Source organism: Panthera onca, chromosome A1, assembly GCF_046562875.1.
Source record: "Panthera onca isolate mPanOnc1 chromosome A1, mPanOnc1 haplotype 2, whole genome shotgun sequence".
In the NCBI taxonomy this organism is placed as follows: domain Eukaryota; kingdom Metazoa; phylum Chordata; class Mammalia; order Carnivora; family Felidae; genus Panthera; species Panthera onca.
The window spans coordinates 149,592,329-149,615,396 of NC_138339.1; the positions used below are offsets into that span (position 1 = coordinate 149,592,329).

Below are 23,068 nucleotides of genomic sequence, written 5' to 3' on the forward strand. Positions count from 1 at the left end.
TGGATATTTTTTCCCGCTTTGTCAAAGATTAGTTGGCCATACATTTGTGGGTCCATTTCTGGGTTCTCTATTCTGTTCCATTGATCCGTCTGTTCTTGTGCCAGTACCATACTGTCTTGATAATTACAGCTTTGTAATACAGCATGCAGTCTGGGACTGTGATGCCTCCTTCTTTGGTTTTCTTTTTCAAGGTTGCTTTGGCTATTCAGGGTCTTTTCTGGTTCCATACAAATTTTAGGATTGTTTGTTCTAGCTCTGTGACGAATGCTCGTGTTATTTTGATAGGGATTGCATTGAATATGTAGATTGCTTTGGGTAATATCGACATTTTAACAGTATTTGTTCTTTCTATCCAGGAGCATGGGATATTTTTCCATTTTTTTTGTGTGTGTGTGTTCTTCAATTTCTTTCATAAGCTTTCTATAGTTTTCAGCATATAGGTTTTTCATCTCTTTGGTTAGATTTATTCCTAGGTACTTTATGGTTTTTGGTGCAATTGTAAATGGGATCGATTCCTTGATTTCTCTTTCTGTTGCTTCATTGTTGGTGTGTAGGAATGCAACCGATTTCTGTGCATTTTATATCCTGGATCAGTTCTAGCAGTTTTTTGGTGGAATCTTTTCTTTATAACATTTATAGTGTGAACATTTATTTTACTTTATTTTTTTAATTTCATTTTTTATTTATTAAAATTTACATCCAAATTAGTTAGCATATAGTAAAACAATGATTTCAGGAGTAGATTCCTTAATGCCCCTTACCCATTTAGCCCATCCCCCCTTCCACAATCCCTCCAGTAACCCTCAGTTTGTTCTCCATATTTATGAGTTTCTTCTGTTTTGTCCCCCTCCCTGTTTTTATATTTTTTTTGTTTTTGTTTTTTTGTTTTTTTATATATTTTTTGTTTTTATGTTTTATATTACTTTTGTTTCCCTTCCCTTATGTTCATCTGTTTTGTCTCTTAAAGTCCTCATATGAGTGAAGTCATATGATTTTTGTCTTTCTCTAATTTCACTTAGCATAATACCCTCCAGTTCCATTCATGTAGTTGTAAATGGCAAGATTTCATTCTTTTTGATTGCCAAGTAATACTCCATTGTGTGTGTGTGTGTGTGTGTGTATATACATATATATATGCATATATATATGTATATATATACATACACATATACACATATACAGATATATACGCATATGCATATATACACACACACACACATTTTCTTTATCCATTCATCCATCAGTGGACATTTGGGCTCTTTCCATACTTTGGCTATTGTTGATAGTGCTGCTATAAACATTGGGGTGCATGTGTCCCTTTGAAACAGCACACCTGTATCCCGTAGCTAAATGCCCAGTAGTGCAATTGCTGGGTCGTAGGGTAGTTCTATTTTTAGTTTTTTGAGGAACCTCCATACTGTTTTCCAGAGTGGCTGCACCAGCTTGCATTCCCAAGTTTTTGGTGGAATCTTTTGGGTTTATCATATTGACTATCATGTCATCTGTGAAGAGTGAAAGTTTGACCTCCTTCTGGCCGATTTGGATGCCTTTTATTTTTTGTGTTGTCTGATTGCTGAGGCTAAGACTTCCAATACTATCTTGAATAACAGTGGTGAGAGTGGACATCCCTGTCTTGTTCCTGACCTTAAGGGGAAAGCTCTCAGTTTTTCCCCATTGAGGATGATATTAGCGTTGGGTCTTTCATATATCGCTTTTATGATCTTGAGGTATGATCCTTCTATCCCTACTTTCTTGAAAGTTTTTATCAGGAAAGGATGCTGTATTTTGTTAAATGCTTTCTCTGCATCTATTGAGAGGATCAAGTGGTTCTTGTCCTTTCTTTTATTGATGTGATGAATCACATTGATTGTATTTCAGATATTGAACCAGCCCTGCATCCCAGGTATAAATCAGACTTGGTCATGGTGAATAATTTTTCTAATGTATTGTTGGATCCAGTTGGCTAATATCTTGTTGAGGATTTTTGCATCCATGTTCATCAGGGAAATCGGTCTATAGTTCTTTTTAGTGGAGTCTTTGGTTTTGGAAAATGTTTATTATTTTTGAGAGAGAGAGAGAGAGAGAGAGAGAGAGAACGAGTGCAGGAGATGCAGAGAGGGAGGATCCAAAGACAGCTTTGTGGTGATAGCAGAGAGCCCAACGTGGGGCTCAAACCCATGAACCATGAGATATGACTGAAGCCAAAGTCGGACGCTTAATAATGAACTGAGCCACCCAGGTGCCCATTAATTTCTGATTGATTCTTAATTATTATAATTGTGAAGTGTAAAAAAAAATGCAAGAAAAGTGAATGAAAGAGATAGAAACAGAGGCAGAGCCCCACTGAGAGAGAAAAAAGTTCAGGGTGTAGTTAAAACAAAGTAGATTTATAGCCAAGAGTTTTCCTAGAGACAAAGAGGGACTCTCCATAATAATGAGTCAGTTCATTAGGAAGATATAGCAGTTTTAAATATATATACATATAATCATAGAGCTTTAAAATACATAAAAACCTGAAAAATTAAGGGAGAAATAAATAAATTCACAATTATAATTGCAGACTTTAAACAGTAGAACAAGGTACAAAACTATGAAGGATATGGTAGGTCACAGTGACAGCATCCTTTACCTGAATTCACATTCATTTCTACAACAATATCTTCAAGGACTGCAGAATACACGTTTTTCAAGTGCACATGTGTCATTCAGCAATACAGACCATATGGCAGGCCATAAACAAGTCTTAAGAGACTCCAAGCAATTGAAATCCTACAAAAATATCCAAGAAAAGCAAAGAACATTTGGAAATTGCAAGACTCACTAGAAAATAACCCATGGGTTGAGGAAGAAATCACAGGGTAAATGAGAAAATAGTTTAGACCCAATGAAAACATAACATATTGAAATTTGTGGAATGCGGTTAAAGCATTGAGGAAAATTTATAACTTAAAGTGCTTATATTGGGAAAAAAGAAATGATCAAAGCTCCCACCTTAGGAAGTTAGCAAAAGAAGGCAAATTAAATGCCAAGCAAGTAAAATAAAAGAAATTATAAAGATTAAAGTAGAAATTAAAAGAAATAGAGATGAAGGATAGAGAGAAAAAACAAATAAAATTACAACTCTTACTTGGAATGTATCAATAAATGTGCCAAGGTGCTGTCTAGATCAAAACTGACAAGGGAGGCCTGGGGGTATCCAACTTTTGATTTTGGCTCAGGTCATGATCACAGGGAAATGAGATCAAGCCCTGGGCTCTGATCTGGGTGTGGAGCCTGCTTGAGATGGTCTCCTTCTCTCTCTGTCCCTTTCCCATGCTTGTGAGCTCTCTTAAAAAAAAACAAAACAAAACAAAAAAAAACCAACCAACTTCAACCCCCCCCAAAAACTGACACAAGGGAAAAAAGAAAAGTCCATATAGTTCTACAATCTACTGAAGATATTACATTTATAATTATAAACATCCTCACAAAATTTCCAGATTCAAGTAGTTTCATTTAAAGAAATAATATCTATCCTACCTGTATTCTTTCCCTCCCCTCTCCCTCCCTTTCCATTCTTTGGCATCTCAGTGGCCAGTGTTGAAGAAATATCCTTGTGTGTACTCCTTACCTATGACTACTATGGAATAGCTTTCTAGGAGTGTGATGGTTGAGCACGTTATTTTCTATATTTTAAGTGTTAATTTCTATTTCCAGGTTGCTTTCCATTTTACAATTGCACCTTCAATGTGGGAGAGTACACTTGACTGCATCACCACTTGCCATATGGGTCTTTATGCTTTTTCATTTTGTATCAGTTTGATAGGCCTAAGTAAGGTGATGTCTCATCATTTTATCCTAATTTCAACTTGCATTTCTCCACTAGTAGGAAAGTCCTTTTCAGATATGTGCTTGTTATTTTGTTGAGCTCCTCTGTGAATAGGATACCCAGATGCTTTGACTGCTTTTCTCTTTTGTTTTCAATTTGAAAGATCCGTATGCTGTATATTATTCATATTATCCATGTACCTGACATACACACATACTCATTTTCCCCAGTCTATCTTTTCTTCCCACGTTATCATATTTTTGCCTCTCATGCTTTTTATGAGTTTAAAAATTTATTACATGGTTAATAAATGGCTTTTGTGTTTAAAATTTGGTTTGTCCTGGGGCCCCTGGGTGGCTCAGTCAATTAAGTGACCGACTCTTGATTTTTGGTTCGGGTCATGATCTCGCCATTGGTGGGTTCGAGTCCCGCATCCAGCTCTATGCTGACAGTGTGGAGTGTGCTTGGGATTCTCTGTCTCCCTCTCTCTCTCTGCCCCTCCCCTGTTTGCACACACTCTCTCTCAAAAATAAATAAACATATAAAGAGTCCCAACAGGAAAAAGAGGGAGGCAGGAGACTGAGGTCAGAGTCAGAGAAGGAGAAGTCACTGGATGACACTGGAAGCAGATGTTGGGGTGATGTAGGTGTTGGGCTTCAAAGGTGCAAGGAGCCAAGAGTGGAGGAATTCAGATAGCCTCTTGAAGCTGGAAAAGGAAATGGGTTTTTCTTTAGATCTTTCAGAAGGAACACAGCCCTGCTGACAACTGATTTTAGTTTTGTAAGACAAGTCTAAGACTGCTGACCTCCAGACTGTGTGGTAACAAATTTGTGGGCTTTTTTTAAAGTTTATTTTGAGAGAGACAGAACGTGAGTTGAAGAGGGGCAGAGAAAGGGAGAGAGAGAGAATCCCAAGCTGAGTCCGTGATGTCAGTGCGTAGAGCCTGACCTGGGGCTCAAACTCACAAACCATGAGACTATGACCTGAGCCAAATCAAGAGTCAGATGCTTACTTAATTATGGAGTTTGCAGAATCCCAAGATCTGCCATCTGCAAACTGGAGACCCAGGAAAGCTGGTGGTGTAATTTAGTTGGACTCTCAAGGCCTGAGAACCAAGGAAGCCAATGGTGCAGATTCCAGTCTAGGTCTGAAGGTCTGTGAACCAGGAGCCCTGAGGGCAGAAGATACATGCCTTAGCTCAAGCAATGTGGTAGAAAAGGGGTGAATTCCTCCTTCCTCTGCTTTTTGCTCCAGCAAGGCCCTGAAGGGATTGTACGATGCCCACCCACATGGGGGAGGGCAATCTACTTCACTGAGTCTGCTGATTCAAATGTAAATCTAATCTAGAAACACACATGTTCCCAGACACATGCAGAAACAATGTTTAATCTGAGCACCCCATGGCCAGGTGAATTGACACATGAAATTAACCATCACCAGGGCTCTTCACTTTTTGGCAGTTGTTCTACAAAAAGTTTATTTTTCTTCAGATTTTTTTCCCCATGGGTGTAGACAGGTGTCATTTATTTTCTGAAAACACATATATCATATATACAAAGATATATGGTGTGGTGCATGCAGAGATGTCTACTACCTATCAAGGAGGACTTGTCACTCACCTGGGAGGAGTTTGTTTAGTGGACAGCCCCAGGCTATGGGTTTCAGCAGTTGGCTTCGGCTGCAGAGAGATGGCTCCTGAGGTCAGGCTCTTCCCTGGCAGCACCTTCCTGTGCCTGGGAGAGGTATGGGTATAAAGATCTGGTCACCTGGTGTTGACCCAGCTAACTCTGATGGATCCTGCTTGTTCTGGAGTCCCTGTCAGCTGGCTGAGGTTTTGTTAGCCCTGCATTATGGTTTGACTTTTCCCTCTACCCAAGCCCACTTTTGCTTGCTTGCTTTTATAGACGTTTATCCCTAATTGCTTCCCCTCCTACCCATGGTCTCGCCATCATCTGCTCTGAAGGACCTTGCCTGTTACAAACTGTATGTATTCTTTTAAACCCTGTTTCCAGTTAATTTAGCCATTTCAATGTTTGTAGCCGTTTCAATGACAAAATACTCACAGCACCATTTTAAATAATTGCATAGTGGTCCATTATACGGATCTTATTTAATGCGTTTAAACAATTGCATGTTTTTCTTAATTTTGCTATGATAACCAATGATTCTGTGTAATCCTTTACTACCCCCTTTCCTGCTTGTCAGAAATTTAAGGATTAATCCCTAAAAAAGGAATAGCTAGATCAAAGTGGTTGCACTTCTAAGCTTTTTGATTCCTTGTTCCAAAAGGTTCCCAGAGAGAGCATCTCATTTTTAATCTCCCATCTGGCAATTTATGATGGGTGTTATCTATTTTTATAACACTTCGCAGTCTGGTAGGAGAAACAATGTTCCATTGTTCTAATTTGTTCCTACACTACTCGTAAACCCAGCTGTTTCTGTGATTCTCCAATTACGAGTTTCACCATTTTGTGAGGTTTTCTCATTATCTTCGAAGTCACCAAACATTAACCACAAGGGGGCGCTGTTCCCCTGTCAATGTCCTGCGGTTGTACACTCTCCAGCTGCCTTTCTGAGCCAGGACTGAAAAGTTCCAAGCAGGGTTTACAGAGAATAAGTTAACAGCATTAATACCCACAGGCGGAGACTCTGGTTTCTTAAGTCGTTTTTTCAACCCTGGTCAGTTACATCTCTGGTCAGTTACATCTCAGGCGGGGACCCTGAGCCTGCAAAGGGTACATGTCCGCGCCTTCCGCTCACGGTCCCTAGAGTACCTAGGGCAAGTCTCAGGAAAGAACCCCAGTACCCCACCCGCCAGCTCTGGGGGGCGCCCCAGGGGTCGTGTGCAGGGCAGCGCTCCAGGAGCTCTGTCTACAGGGCCTCAAGTGGGCCCAGTCAAGGGTGCAGATGAGGCTCTGTTATCAGGAGGTTATGAGGGGCAACCAAAGGGTTGGGGGTCTGCACTCGGACCTCTTCAGTATGGAAAGAGGGCAGCAGGATCTGAGTGGAGCGATCACGCCCCCACCCCCCCTTCCCCGCAGCTGCCCGACCTCGGCTCCGCTCTGCTGTGCACTGGTCCTGGAAGAAATGAAGTCTCCCTGGGGTCCTGCCTGGGTCTGAGTCCGAGGCCGCCAGGTGCGTGAGCTGGGAAGGGCCGGGTGGGGGGGGGGGTGCCAGCGAGCTCTGAGATGGGCAGCATGGCGGAGATCATGGGGGGCATCAAATAGCTGGGGTTCTGCTAATGCTGGACGCAATACGGTTGGAACCACAGATGGTCTGACTTGCCTGCCCTCGTTCCAGGCTCCAGACTCCTCCCATTCTCGCCTCTGTCCCCAGGCTCTCTTCCCTACACATTCTACCTCACCCCATTCTGCAGTGTTGGGTCTCCTCTCAGAGGGCCTGGGCTCAGGCCCCGCTTCGTTCCCTGACCGGTGGATTATCAGAGTGGATAACTGTCTGGCTGAGAGACCGCAGGGACTAGAGGCCGTTCTGAGTCGACTCCGGGTGGGTTATCCCTTTAGGGGCTGTCTTTGTCCAGTACCAATAACCCTGCCTCCAGGCTAATAGGCGGCAAAGGGCCTATAGGCACGACAGGAAGTTATTTCAGGGAAGCTGGCCCTCAGAGGCCCTTATGGCCATTATCCGGGTTTCCCCGAGAGAAGGCAGACCTGGGGTACTTGCATGGATCACCCTCCCAAGCACTGAAGAGAGGACCAGTCTCCAGCTTCGGAATTGGGGAGGGTGGAGGAGGGCACCAGCATAGTCCACTTCTCAGGGAGAGTGAGTCTCCGCTCCCAGAAGCTGGGTTGAGTGGCACCAACAGTGGGTCCTTCGAAAAAACACTTCGCGCGCCAAGAGAGTGGGCTCTTCGTCCTGGGTCTACCTTGTAATGGCTGACCTCGACGATGCAGCTTTACCTTTCCCAACCTCAGTTTCCAGAAGTAACGTGGCAGCCCATGGGGCTAATGGGGAGGTTCAAGACCCACCCCGAGGTAATCCGGAACAAATTTAACCAAACCCGTCACCTTGTTGGAGAAGGCGCCTGCGCAGGCGCGCTGGACACGTCCGCCCAAAGGCTGGCAGATGGAAGCGACCGCAAGGGCCCCTGGGGAGTGTAGTCTGTGCCGAGAAGGGGCAAGAAGAGGCGGAGCTTCACTGGGAGCCTACCCCGGCCGTGTTTAGAGAAAACAGCGGATGAGCCACCAGTGGCTGTGGTTCAGGAGGCGTGGCTTTGTCTTTTCCGCGGCGCCGGCGGCAATCCCTGTGCTCAAAGGATTCTGGGTACTGTGGTCCTGGTCCCTTGGCAAGCAGGGCAGTGATGGGTGCTGGCCCACCCAGCCTTTGGTCGTGTGGCGGGAGTGAGTCTGGGGGAAGGGGAAGATAGTTGGGAGTGGCTAGGGTTGGGTCTCTGGCAAGGCTTAGGGTTGCTTTCCCAAATTGTTCTTTTTATTTGTGGGTGTGGGTGGGTAAACAACTCGCAACTGGAGGAATGAATTTGAGGAGTGAATTAGAGGAATGAATAAGGGGTGATGTGAGGCTCGGCGGTGAATCCTAGGGTTGCAGGGCACGTCTCCGGCCCCGGCAGGGGCCCCAGGATTGCGGAGCCACGCTTTTCTTTTGAGGCCGGGTGGCGTGCGGGACCGTTCTAGGCCACTGTAGTGGTGGCAGTGGTGGCACGTCTCTAGTTCTCTCTTCACGTGGTATTTGGGGCTTAAGTTGGAAGACCTTAGGGGTTTTGTGGTGTTGACATAGTCTTGGTTTGGGAGCAAACATCCCCTGGTGGTGGTTAGGGGCGCTGTGACTCCTGTGGGAGGGGAGGTGCGTGAAACCTGGGCGGTGTGGTGGTGGTGGAGCTCTAACCTGACTGATGTCAAGGTGTTTGGCAGAAGCTGGCTGGGCCCGTCGCACTGGGAAAGGGGTGCTGTTTGGTCATGGAGATTTTGGGATTGGAACAAAGGGGATTTTGGAGAGTGGAACGAAGTTTGGCTTAGAGGAAACTGCTGAATATTCCCAGGTGCGAATGGGTTGGGGTGGGAGTAGGTCCCTTTACACGCGTGTTTTTGGGTGATCAGGGCAACTTCTCTTTCTCCAGGCTTGCTGTCCCATGGTTTGTTGCTGGTGGGGGATATTGGCATGGTTCAAACGTCTTTGGGTTTGGCTGGAAACCTGGATGACGAGTTGGTTTGCCTGGTTCTGCTTTAGACAGTGGCTCTTAATTAACTGGCCACTCCCAGAGTTAGGACTGTGAGGTTGGTGGTGGCTGGGTGGGGGAGGTAGGGTGGTGGCCCCTGGGTCCAGGACTCTTTGTCACAGCCCCTAGGTGGCTGTTAGATGGCACCTGATTTACAAATACAGGCATCACTGGTGACTTCAGGCATTGGAACCTTTATTTTTAACCTTATATTATGGAAAACATTCAAACATTCACTTTAGTAGAGAAAATAATACAAGGTCTCCTTATGACTCTATCTCCCAGACCCTACACTTATCAACTCATGCATGGTCAACCTTGTATCCAAACCCCCAACCTTACTTAAGGACTGGCTCACAGGTTGACAGGTTAAGTGCATGGCCTTTTACAGAGCTCAGCCACTTTTTAGCTAAACTAATTTGAGCAAGATACATGACTTTAACTGTGCTTGGTTTCTTTATCTGTAAAGAGTGGATGGTAAATAGGACTGTTCAGAGGCCTGAATGAGGCAAGCCATGCACAGTGACCAAACAGTCTTTGGTATATAGTAAGTATTCAGAGTGTTAACTTTTTTAAAAAACTTTTTTAATGTTTTATTTACTTTTGAGAGAGAGAGAGAGAGAGAGAGAGAGACAGAAAGAGAGACAGAGTGTGAGTGGGGGAGGGGCAGAGAGAGAGGGAGACACAGAATCTGAAGACACAGAATCTGAGCTGTCAGCACAGAGTCTGATGTGGGGCTCAAATTCATGGACTGTGAGATCGCGACCTGAGCTGAAGTCAGATGCTTAACTCACTAAGCCCCCCAGGTGCCCCCTCAGGAAACAGACTCTTAATTGTAGAGAACAATGTGATGGTTACCAAAGTAGAGAGCCATGGCAGGATGGGTGAAATAGGTGATGGGCATTAAAGAGGGCACTTGTGATGAGCACTGGGTGTTGTATGTAAGTGTTGAATCACTATATTGTACATCTGAAACACTGTACATTAACTGGAATTTAAATAAAAGCTTAAACAAAAGCAAAAGCAATAAACAGAACAGAAACCCCTATTCATCCAATATGAATTGGCACACATTATGACCAGGTTCTAGTCTGGAATGCTGGATTTTTACTTTTTGATTTGTAAAAATTGGAGAAGAGTCTTAGAATTGCTGTGGGCATCTGAAGTCAAATCCTTTCAGTAATCAGGCCCTGGACCATCTCTGTCTTTTGAATGTCCACATGTCCTTAGTGGTCCTCACATTGTTTTGAGGCTGGACACTTCAATTCAGATTTAGTTTACACATTATATTTGAGGGGAGATTGTCCCTCCAGACCAGGCAACTTTTGTGCCACTCAGTCACTGTTTTTATAAGGAAGTTCCCTGTGGACATTTCCACCTATGGTTTGTTATCTTCAATAGGAGAAAACAGTGTGTCAGATATTTATATCATAAAATAAGTGTAGCAGGGCAAAAAGGCTGACTATAATTACAGCCATTTATAGAATGGCTTCTGCTGCTTACTTGAAAGATTCCTAGTCTGACTAACACTTAGAAACTCTACTGGTATGAATTTTCTGGATTTCAGTTATGGGTAAAAGAGGAAAGAAAAATCATTTTTGTAGAGGATTTATTGGTGGGATACAGAGCTTTTGTTGGAAACCTGCCACATGTGTTTTGGAGGGGCAAGTCTTCAGATCGGAGGAGTGGCTGCTTCATCTAGGACCGCTCTGACAAAAACTGCTTTCTCTTGAGCAGAACCAAGCCAGAAATCCATTTCTGTGTTGATTGCCCTCTGGCTTTCTGCAGTCAACCTTTACTCGGCCAACATGTTTGGCTCAGCCATCCCCCTAGGATCGTCCCAGTCTTGGGTGCAGAAAACCACCTTCAGCCAGGGGATATTTGCCAAGAGGATCCAAAGGCACAAGAACAACAACTTTCTGCACAAACCCGCTAGGGTGGCCAAGCAGAAGCACATGAGACAGAAGACACCGAGTCCTTGTTATGGAGGACAAGTAAAAGCAGAGGGTCCTAGCAGCACTTTGCAGCCCAGCCCTGGGACAGCCTCTACACCTTAGGGAAGGAACTAGATAAGCAGTGGCAGGCACAGAGCCCAGCCTGGTAAAGAGGGCAATCCCTGAGGAGACAGAGGGCTGAAGGGGGTAGACTTTTCAGGATGTGGACCAGTCAGTTGGGCAGAGTGTGAGAGGGATCTTAGCCAGCAGTTAAACCTCCCTTGTATGGGGCACACTCAGAGGAGAGGCTCTTATGGGCAGGCTTTGGCAATGAGTCATCCCTCTGGAGACCCCAGGGGATGCATGTGAGGGAGCGGCCCTGCGTGTGCCGTGAGCGTGGGTGAAGCTGCAGTTGGAAGTCAAATCTTTGCAGACATCAGAGGTCACACTTAGGGGAGAAGTGTTTTCTGTGCTGTGAGTGTAGATGGATTTTTACTGAGAAGTTGACCCTCATAGCACATCCAAGGATGCATTCAGGGTAGAAGTCTTCTGTGTGTAGAGGTGTGAGCATGGCTTTAGACAGCTGTCAATCCTTGTGAAACACCACAGAGTACACTTGAAGCAGAAGTCCTTTCTGTGCAGGGAGTATGGACAGGGCTTCTGGCTGAGGTTCGGGGTCCTCAGGCACCAGTACACACATGTGGCTGTGCTGTGCCTTCTGTGCACGGAGTGTGGGTGTGGCTTCAGCTGTAAGTCAGCCCTGGTCAGACCTCAGGGAACACACTTAGGAGAGAAACGCTTTGTGTGCAGGGTATGCAGGCTTCAGCTCTAAAAGGGGGAGGTGTCTTGAGACACCAGAGAACACACTTGGGGAAAGAGCAGTGGCCCTTTGTGTGTAGGGAATGAGTGAAAAGTTTTAGCTGAAAGGTGGCCCTTTCAGACACCAGCAGACACTTAGGAGAGAAGCCCTTTGTGTCTAAGAAGTGTGGGTAAGGCTTCAGCCTGAAGTCAAATCTTGTCACACATCAGAGGAAACACTAGTGGGAGTGTTGCGGAGGCTTTAGACGGAAGCAAGTCTTAGGGCGCCTGGGTGGCTCAGTTGGTTAAGCGTCCGACTTCGGCTCAGGTCATGACCTCATAGTTCTTGAGTTTAAGCCCTGCATCGGGTTTGGTGCTGACAGCTTGGAGCCTGCTTCAGATTCTGTGTCCCTCTCTCTCTGCCCCTCCCCCATTTGTACTCTTGTCTCTCTCCCTCAAAAATAAACATTAAAAAAATTTTTAAAAATTTTTTCTAGGTGGAAGCAAGTCTTTGTCAGACATAGAATGTGCTCAGGGGAGAAACAGTCTGCATGCAGTGTGGATGGATGGGGCTTTATTTAGAAGTCACATCTTAGGATATACAGAGGACAATTTGGTCATCACTACCCCCACTGCAGGATAGAGATGCTTCAGTATCAGTTTCCTGGCCCTCTACATGCCCTGTGGATGTGAACATGGCATGGGAAGCAGTAGAAAAATGGGGTTTTTCTTGTCAAGGAGATAGTCAAACTGTGGTCTGATTTCTCTCTCTGGGTCATTTGTTACAACATGAGTTCTTTACAGAACTGTAAGTGTACAATTCATTTATTTGTCTGTGAGGACAGAAGACATCAGGACTAGCATAGAGGACTCAAACTCAGCCTTTGTTTCCTCCAAGAAATTGAACTCCTGAGAAAAATGAGTCCAGAGTCACATTTGTATATTCGTTATAGGACCCAATAATGCAGAGACATGGAAGAGAGTTCCAGGTGTGGGAGACAGGTCTCCTGGAGGCTCTTGTCTTTCCATTTGGATGAGCTTTTCAAGGTTTGTTTAACAAGCAGCTTCCGCAGAGGTGCCTGTGTGGCTCAGTTGGTTAAGCATCCAACTTCGGCTCAGGTCATGATCTGACAGTACGTGGGTTTGAGGCCTGCATTGGGCTCTGTGCTGACAGCTCAGAACCTGGAGGCTGCTTTGGTTTCTGTGTCTCCCTCTCTCTCTGCCCCTCCCCTGCTCACACTCTGTTTCTCTCTCTCAAAAATAAATAAACATTAAAAAAAATAAAAACAACAAAAAAACAAGCAGCTTTGCAGAGTGTCTTCCTCTGGAGCAGAAAGCAGCTTTGTTTGGTTTCCAGGATAATAGAGAATATCTTTCTCCAGGACAAAGTGTGGGTAGGTTTGCTTGTAGCCCCTGTAAAAAGATTGGGGATTTTCTAGGCTTGGAGATTCTCAGCTGTGACACAAACCCATTGTGACCTATCCACCTGATCCCATCCTCCATGTCACTTGGGGCATGGGGGGGGGGGGGACCATGAGCAGGAAGCTCATGTTGTCTGTTGTGTCATGAGTAATAAAATCTCTTTTCTATGGCCCTGGAGTCTGGGGTCTTCCACCAGAATCCATGAAACTGGCAAGCTAGAGTATGATGAAGTCTGATTTTGCATATACTTTTTTTTAAAGGGGGTGTGATTTAAAAAAAAAAAAAACTTTATTGAGATGTAATTCATAAAAGTCATACCATACCATACCATAAAAGTCACCCTTTTAAAGTGTACAATATTTTCAGTATATTCACAGAGTTGTGCACCCCTGCATCCAAGAAATAAATCCCACTTAATTGTGGTGACTAATTCTTTTAATGTACTGTTGAATTCAATTTGCTAGTATCTTGTTGAGAATTTATGCATCCATGTTCATCAGGGAAATTGGTCTGCAATCTCCTTTTTAGTGGGGTCTTTGGTTTTGGAATCAAGGTAATGCTGGCCTTGCAGAATGAGTTTGGAGTTTTCCTTTCATTTCTTCTTCTTTTGTTTGTTTGTTTGTTTGTTTGTTTGTTTGTTTTTTTGGAACACATTTCAAAAGAATAACTATTAATTCTTCTTCAAATATTTAGTAGCATTCCCCTGGGAAGCGATCTAGCTCTGGACTCTTGTTTGTTGGAAGAATTTTGATTACTGATTCTTTACTGGTTGTGGGTCTCTCTAACTTTTCTGTTTCTTCCTGTTTCAGTTTTGGTAGTTATAGGTTTCTAGGAATTTATTCATTTCTTCCAGGTTGCCCAATTTGTTGGCATATAATTGCTCATAATAGTCTCCTATAATTGTAATTCTGTGGTGTTGGTTGTGATCTCTCCTCTTTCATTTGTGATTTTTTCTATTTGGGTCTTTTCCTTTTTCTTTTTGATAATTCTAACTAGGGGTTTATCAATTTTGTTAATTCTTGCAAAGAACCAGCTCCTAGACTTGTTAATCTGTTCTGGATTTTTTTTTTTTTATTTCAACATCATTTGTTTCTGCTCTAATCTTTATTATCTTCATTCATCTACTGGTTTTGGCTTTATTTGCTGTTCTTTCTCCAGCTTGTTTAGGTGTCGGGTTAGGTTGTGTACTGGAGACTTTTCTTCCATCTTTAGGAAGGCCTGAATTACTATGTACTTTCCTCTTATGACTGCCTTTGCTGCATACCAAAGGTTTTGGACTGTTCTGCTTTTATTTTCATCAGTTTCTGTGTATTTTTAAATTTCTTCTTCAATTTCCTGTTTAGCCTATTCATTCTTTAGTAAGATGTTGTTTAATCTCCATGCATTGGTGATCCCTCCAAATTCTTTCTTGTGATTGACTTCAAGTTTCATAGTGTTGTGGTCTGAAAATATGCATGGTATCATTGCAATATTTTTCTACTGGTTGAGGCTTCATTTGCGACCCAGTATGTGATCTGTTCTGGAGAATGTTCCATGTGCACTCAAGAAGAATGTGTATTCTGCTGCTTTAGGTCGAAATGCTCTGAATATATATGTCAAGTCAATCTGGTCCATTGTGTCATTCAAAGCCATTGTTTCCTTATTGATTTTCTGCTTAGGTGATCTGTCCATTGTTGTAAGTGGGGTGTTAATGTCCTCTACTATTATGATATAGTGCTCTTCTTCATCTCTTATTACAATCTTTGTTTTAAAATCTGGCTTGTCTGATATATGTATGGCTACTCCAGCTTTCTTTTGATGTCCATTAGCATGATAGATCATTCTCCATCGCCCCACTTTCAACCTGGGGGTGTCTTTGGGTCTAAAGTCAGCTCTTGTAAGCAGGATCTTTTTTTTTTTTATCCATTATGATACCCGATGTCTTTTGATTGGAGCACTTAGTCTATTTACATTCAGAATAATTATTGACAGATATGAATTTAGTGCCATTGTATTATCTGTAAAGTTGAATTCTTTTAGATTGTTTTTGTTCTTTTCTAGTCTTTGTTGCTTTTGGTCTCTCTTTTGTTCTCAGTGTTTCTTGTGGAGCTGGTTTAGTGTTGATGAACTCATTTGGTTTTTTGCTTGTCTTGGAAACTCTATCTCTCTTTCTATTCTGAATGACAGCCTCGCTGGATAAAGAATTTTTGGCTGCATGTTTTTCCCATTTAGCCTGTTAAATATATCATGACACTCCCTTTTGGCCTGCCAAGGTCTGTGGACAGGTCTACTGCTAATGTATCTTATGTATCTACCATTGTAGGTTAAAGACCTTTCATCCGTAGGTGCTTTCAGAACTCTCTTTTTAAATTTGTATTTTGCAAGTTTCACTATGATATGTTTTGGTGTTGACCTGTTTTTGTTGATTTTGAGGGGAGTTCTCCGTGCCTCTCAGACTGAATGCCTGTTTACTTCCTTGGATTAGGGAAGTTCTCAGTTATAATTTGTTCAAAGAAAGCTTCTGTTCCTTTTCCCCACTCTTCTTTTGGGACTACTATGATACAGATATTACTGTGCTTCATAGAATCGCTGATTTATCTACGTCTCTATTCATGATCTAATAGTTTTATTTTCCTCTCCTTTTCAGCTTCATTATTTTTTATAGTTTTATTTTCAATATCACCTATTCAACCCTCATACTTCTTCCATCCTTATTGTGATTACATCCAGTTTTTATATTTTATACATTCAGTTATAGAATTTTTTATTTCAGTTTGACTAGTTTTTAGGTCTTTTATCTCTGCAACAAGGATTTCCTTGGAGTCTTATATGTTTCTTTCAAGCCCAGCTAGTATTCTTATGACTATTATTCTAAATTCTTGTTGAGATATATTACTTATATCTGTTTTGAGCAAATCCCTGGCTGTGGTTTCTTCTTGATCTTTCCTTGGTGTAGAATTCCTCTGTCTTGTCATTTTGTCTAGGTGTCTGTATTTTGCGTGTTAAGAAAGCTTGTTATATTTCCTGCTCCTGAGTGTAATGCCATATGAAGAAGGAATCATACACCATCAAGGGCCTGGCACCTCAGAGTTTTCTAGTGTATGCTGTGTGCACTCTGTCCTGTGATTTGGCTGCTCTTTGCCCCAGTCAGTACTCTACAGAGTTCCTCCTTGCACACAGTGAGGAATGTTTGGATCTTTAGGTGTGGTTTGATTTATTTGTTAAAATAAGCCTGATTAAAAAAAAAAAAGCCTTATCCAAGAAAGAAAAGGAGAAGAAACAACAACAAAAAAAACCCAAATATACAAACAAAAACTATGCACTTAATTCCAAAGAAAAAGAACACAAAAAAGAAGAAGAAGCAGGGACAGGGACAAAAAGAAGCCTGTTGCAAAAAACGAGAAAATGAAATAAAAAAACAAATGAACAAAGAAACTGTAAATCTGATTAAAAAAAAATAATAAGCCTGGTCCTATTTCGACCAGAACTGAAGAACTGAAGCTTACACTTTGGAGCACTCTATGATCAGTAGACTTGGTGCATGAGGACGGCTCTTTGTTGGTATGCTGGGGGATAGGCCTGCTGTGCTGGCTCACAGTCAGACCTACTCTTATAAAGATGATCCTGTAGAGTGCAGTGGGGTGGGGCTTGGTGTAAGCAGCTCCAGCCTGGATGGGTGGGCACTCTGTTACTCACTGAAGTCCATCCATTCTGGTGAGCAGGAGAAGGTGGTGTCACCTGCTGTCCCATTCTGGGTGGGGGAACTGGCACCCACCACTGTTCAGGTACCCCTCACAGACAAGTGAACAATCTTTTCTCCTGTGTTCCAGACTTCTGTCAGATCCCTGTCCTTAACCCTTCTGTGCCCAGGACATTGACACACCTGGAGCCTCAGCTCTCTTGTATTTTGTCACTAGCATGTGACGGGGATTCAAAATTCCAAGTATTAAAGGACTTGGCAAGGTGAGGACCTGCTTCCCACCTCTGGAGGAGAGTCTTGCAGCACTAAGCCTAGTGCTATTCTGTCCCAGGAAAGGCATCTCACAGCCACATAGGTGCCTGGAGTTTATGGTGAGCACAGTGAAAAGCTGTGACCACTTTATCAGCCCTCTGTACATGCCTTTGTTCCTTGTTGTTGAACAGCCACTCAAAAGTGCCACCCGGGTCTTTTGTCCTTGGAGAGGCTATGTACCCTCTTCCAAATGCACTCAGGGAAGGGGAACTTTCCCTCCGAGTGTGACCCAGGGGATATCCACATCACACTGTCCCCAATCCACTCCCAGGCTTCCCCTCCTCCCCAGGAGCACCACTCTCCTTGTGGATCTACTCCAGCAGACTTCCAAAAACTCAGAATTTCAGCCCCACTGTTTGCCAAAACTTGTGATATTCAGTTCCTCATGATTCCTGTCGATGGTTTTGGGGGAGTGTTTTTCTTGACAAACCTGACATGCTGCTCTCTCTTCCCCCACCTCTCTCTTCTCTGCAAAAAGGGTTCCCACTCCTCTGCACCACCATGGCTTTTTTCACCCCCAAACCCCTTCCCCACACCATGAACCTGCCATGTTCTATCCCTCAAATTTTGCATATTGTTCTCTTAATCCTCAGATTTATTTCCTAGGTGTTAAAATGATTTGATGTTGATCTAGCTGTGTTTGAGATTAGCCCAGGGTCCCCCTACCACACTGCCATCTTATTCCCTCCTCATAACTTAGAGTTTTTTGAATATACAAACAAAACTGACAAACCTTTATTGAGATTAAGAAAAAAAGAGGTAAGGCTCAAATAAAAAAATCAGAAATAGAAGGTGGGAAGGGGACATTAAAACTGATGCCATACAAATAAAAAAGAATTTGAATACTATAAACAATCATATGCCAACAAATTGGATAACTTGAAGAATGGATGAATTTCTAGTAACAACCCACAAATATTGATTCATTAAGAAATAAAAATATTTGGGGGCGCCTGGGTGGCGCAGTCGGTTAAGCGTCCGACTTCAGCCAGGTCACGATCTCACGGTCCGTGAGTTCGAGCCCCGCGTCAGGCTCTGAGCCCCGCGTCAGGCTCTGAGCCCCGCGTCAGGCGCTGGGCTGATGGCTCGGAGCCTGGAGCCTGTTTCCGATTCTGTGTCTCCCTCTCTCTCTCTGCCCCTCCCCCGTTCATGCTCTGTCTCTCTCTGTCCCAAAAATAAATAAAAAACGTTGGAAAAAAATTAAAAAAAAAAAAAAAAAAAAAAAAAGAAATAAAAATATTTGAACAAATTTATAACAAGTAAGGAGATTGAATCAGTAATCAACCCAGCAAAAAAAAGCCTAGTACCAGATGGCTTCTAGGAGGATTCTACCCAACAGTTGAAGAAGAATTAAACTGATTTGCAAAATCTTACTAAAAATTGAAGAGTAGGGAACAGTCCTAAAATTATTTTATGAGGCCATCAGTACCCTGATATGAAAGCCAGACAAAGACAGTATAAGAAAAGGAAATATGGATTGATGTCCTGGATGAACTGTAATGCAAAAACGTCAACAAAATTCTTACCAAACTGAATCCAATAGCACATTTAAAGGATTATACACCATGACAAAGTGGAATTTATTCCTGGGACATAAGCATGGTTCTACATACAAAAATAAATCAATGTAAATATACCACATTAATTTAGAGAAGCCAAAAACTACATTATCTCAGTTGATGCAGAAAAAAACTTGACAAAATTCACCCTTTCATGATAAAAACACTCAACAAACTAGGAATAGGACACTGTCAACATAATAAAGGCCTTGTATAAAAAGCCCACAGCTGACATCATATACAATGGTGAGGAGTGAAAACTATTCTAAGAACAGGCAACGGTGCCCACTCTTGCCACTTCTGTTCAACATAGTACTGGAAATCCTAGCCAGAACTATCAGACAAAAAATAAAAGGAAATTGGAAAGAAATAAGTAAAATGATCTTTGCAGATGCCACGATCTTGTATGTTGAAAGCCCTAAAGAATCCACTAATAAACTCTTACAACTAATGAACAAATTCAACAAAGTTTCAGGATACAGTACACTCAAAAAATAGTTGTGTTTCTATATACTAAAAATGAAAAATCTGTCGTAGACTCTGGGTCTAAAGTTCTTTCTTGTCTAGCAAGAGAGCAGGATGCAGGATCAGAACATGAGAGATGGCTACTGTCTGGGAAAAGACAAGAGCCCCGAATAAGGGTCCTTGCCCCTTTTTTTATTAGGATCAGAAGGCTTACAAACACGGTGATGGCCGTGAACAAAGAGACAATGAATCTGTGAACATTAACTTGAGGATGTGAGGGAAAGAGGGTCTTGAAGATATTCAGGGTTAGGGGTTTGGGTTAATACAAAACAAATACCTAATGCCGGGCAGTCTGGTGGAAGGTTGTTTACAGCGACATAAGGCACTACCTCTGTTCATCTTAGCTAGTCTAGGGGATGAGACAGGTAGGGGAAATAGCCTCAGAGTTAACAAGGCTCTCTTTCATTAATCATTTCTGCTCTGGGCTGCTTCACCTGCAGTGCAGCGGTCCATAGCCCAATTTACCTGTTTACCTCTCTTGGTCCTTCCTGTGAAAGCAGCTTTCTGCTATAGTACTAAATTGGGGGGTGCTTCCATCCTGAATATCTAATCTTGCTTATTTCATATACCTGTGTTCTATATTGGTGCCTTTGCACCGTCCTATTTTTGGGCCTTTGCCCCTCCCTCTCTATTCTGGGGGCTGTGCACCCCCTTTCTGTTCTGGGGTGCCTTTCACCTCCCTATTCTTGGTTGCCTTGTCTTGATTACCCAAACTCGGGTGTGAGCATCCTATGGCTTTCAATTCTTTATGCCTTGCTAACCCATTGATGTAAGCCCAGGGAATTTGTAAGCTTATTCCCCACAGTTCCCCCTTTTTGTTTTTCTCTTTCTTTCTTTCTTTCTTTCTTTCTTTCTTTCTTTCTTTCTTTCTTTCTTTCTTTCTTTTTTTCGTGTTTGAGGACTGTCACGATGAGCTCCTGGTCCTTCTTTTGCATTTGGATGGCTTGGAGGGTGATTCTGCAAAGACATAAAAAGAGACACAGTAAAAGCATTCTGCTTCCCAAAGTTATCCAGAATTTGAGATGGGTGCTAGCCGTAAGTGAGAAAGGATTTAGGTCGCGCCACATTTCCCAGGAATCAGCCCATTCATTTTTAAGCTGATCCTCTGCGTATTGTAGCTGTTAGCGCAAAGTCATATCTAAATCTTCTATATTGTCAGAGAGATAGGAAGACAGGACACTGCGAAGGTGTGTCTGGACAGCATCCAAAGCTTGGGAGTGATTAGAAGGAATGCCAGTCATGCAGATATGCTGGTAGAATCACAGGGCAGTTTAGAGTGGAGGAACAAGTACTCTTGTCTTTTCCAAATAAATTCCATTGCAGCCTCAAGAGCTTTGAGGTGGGCCAAAGCTTGTTTATCAATGGGAGTTTGGCTTATAAATTCTTTGGTAGTGTTGACTATAAATTTATTAAGGACATGGAACGTTTGGATAGTATGATGCAGATTGACTGCAGTTACAGTGGCAGAGGTGATAATACCTACTGCTGTGAGGATGCCCATGATTAACAGGCCAAAAAAATTTTTTTTTCCTTACAGCAGAGTGCCAGGGTTGAATAAGCTTGGAAAGTGCACCTAGTCCTGATGGATGTATATATGGTACAGTGCTATTAACAGGAACCCAGGTTGAGATGCAGTAAGTTTTAATTGGGTGATGTTATCATTACTTATTTTTAAAAATTTTTTTAAATGAAATTTATTGTCAAATTGGTTTCCATACAACACCCAGTGCTCATCCCAAAAGGTGCCCTCCTCAATACCCATCACCCACCCTTCCCCTCCCTCCCACCCCCTATCAACCCTCAGTTTGTTCTCAGTCTTTAATAGTCTCTTATGCTTTGGCTCTCTCCCTCTCTAACCTCTTTTTTTTTTTCCCCTTCCCCTCCCCCATGGTCTTCTGTTAAGTTTCTCAGGATCCACATAAGAGTGAAAACATATGGTATCTGTCTTTCTCTGTATGACTTATTTCACTTAACACTCTCCAGTTCCATCCACATTGCTACAAAGGGCCATATTTCATTCTTTCTCAATGCCACGTAGTATTCCATTGTGTATATAAACCACAATTTCTTTCTTTATTTCTTTCTTTCTTTCTTTCTTTCTTTCTTTCTTTCTTTCTTAATTAATTAATTAATTTTTTTAATATATGAAATTTACTGTCAAATTGGTTTCCATACAACACCCAGTGCTCATCCCAAAAGGTGCCCTCCTCAATACCCATCACCCACCCTACCCTCCCTCCCACTCCCCATCAACCCTCAGTTTGTTCTCAGTTTTTAACAGTCTCTTATGCTTTGGCTCTCTCCCACTCTAACCTCTTTTTTTTTTTTTTCCTTCCCCCTCCCCCATGGGTTTCTGTTACGTTTCTCAGGATCCACATAAGAGTGAAACCATATGGTATCTGTCTTTCTCTGTATGGCTTATTTCACTTAGCATCACACTCTCCAGTTCCATCCACGTTGCTACAAAAGGCCATATTTCATTTTTTCTCATTGCCACATAGTATTCCATTGTGTATATAAACCACAATTTCTTTATTCATTCATCAGTTGATGGACATTTAGGCTCTTTCCATAATTTGGCTATTGTTGAGAGTGCTGCTATAAACATTGGGGTACAAGTGCCCCTATGCATCAGTACTCCTGTATCCCTTGGATAAATTCCTAGCAGAAACCACAATTTCTTTATCCATTCGTCAGTTGATGAACATTTAGGCTCTTTCCATAATTTGGCTATTGTTGAGAGTGCTGCTATAAACATTGGGGTACAAGTGCCCCTATGCATCAGCACTTCTGTATCCCTTGGGTAAATTCCTAGCAGTGCTATTGCTGGGTCATAGGGTAGGTCTATTTTTAATTTTTTGTTATCATTATTTATGCAGGACATAAACCAGCCTTGGGAGGTAGAGATATTAAATTATTTTCTAGTTGTTGGCTCTGTAAGGTGGAGGTAGCAAAGAGAACGTAGAGAGAAAGGACACAAATAGTGGTCCGTGTAAATCGGTTATTGTACAGGGAGGCCCAAATTAGGTTAGCATGTTGTTTTACATAAATTTCGCTGTGGCTAATAGTACAAATAAAGAAGGGAAGACCTAGCTTCTAAAGATTAACAAACCAAGGCTTTTTTTTTTTTTTTTTTTTTCCAAGCCAAGGTCCTTTTAATTTCCCCTATGTGCAGAAATTATAGGGCCGGACAAGGCTCCGTTTTTCCAAGAATTATCCTCCCTACTAGGCTGGCCAAAGGATATGGTCTTATTGAATATTTTGTTTCAAGATGTCCTCTAGGACCCCTGTCAATAATAGTCCAATTACCCCAGTGAAGATTATGCTCAGTCTCTCCATAACAGGTTGTCCAAGGAGTATTATTCCAGGGGTGGTCTGAATATTTGAGACTAGAGCAAGCTATAACATTAGGAGTATGAGATATGCTTGTTTTTTTTTGAGGTATATCAAAGCTTATGGCTGAGAAAAAGGGAAATTTTTCTGGCCTTGTAGAAGTTTTGGGCTGTACATGCGAAAGCCAGCTGATTTTTAGTTTGAGGCAAGCAGAAAAGTTGTTGAGTTTAGTAACACACATAGGAGGTGCTGAAGTAAGCCACCATTGAGGTCTTGGCATATAAAGTCAATGCTCTTGTTCAGTTTGGAAGGGCGGGTTAAGATTGGCTCCTTCCATGAACTTTGTCATTATTGCTAATAGGAATATCTCAGGCTAGGAGTGTTAAGCTATCAAGTATAGGTGGGTTAAGGAGATGAACCCAATATGAATATTGAGCTTGGCCTGGACAAATGAGGGGAAAGGAGTAGAATCAGGCTTACACATATTGAATTTTTGTTAATGACAGA

General features: G+C 42.5%; 1 long non-coding RNA gene and 1 other non-coding gene across 12 annotated transcripts in view; one reads left to right on the forward strand and one right to left on the reverse strand.

The window, feature by feature from the left end:
* Positions 1-391: 391 nt before the first annotated feature.
* LOC132681723 (uncharacterized) lies at positions 392-7,881 on the reverse strand. Of its 7 annotated transcripts, none has more exons than XR_013557652.2 (3): positions 5,428-7,881; positions 4,821-4,979; positions 392-3,327 (listed from the first exon to the last, which is right to left on the reverse strand). It is a non-coding gene; the product is annotated as an uncharacterized LOC132681723 (long non-coding RNA). The 7 variants fall into 7 exon arrangements; XR_013557647.2 differs by having other exon boundaries at positions 392-4,514; XR_013557648.2 differs by having other exon boundaries at positions 392-2,769; positions 3,128-4,979.
* A 73-nt stretch (positions 7,882-7,954) lies between these two features.
* LOC132681721 (uncharacterized) overlaps positions 7,955-23,068 on the forward strand; it is a 73,809-nt gene continuing 58,695 nt past the window's right edge. For 3 of the 5 annotated variants that reach the window (XR_014138118.1, XR_013557641.2, XR_013557643.2), the window contains exons 1-2: positions 7,955-8,166; positions 20,766-20,862. This is a non-coding gene — a transcript (uncharacterized LOC132681721). Of the gene's footprint in view, positions 8,167-9,468; positions 13,126-20,765; positions 20,863-23,068 lie in introns of all 5 variants that reach the window. The other 2 variants (XR_013557644.2, XR_013557645.2) reach the window with 2 other exon arrangements.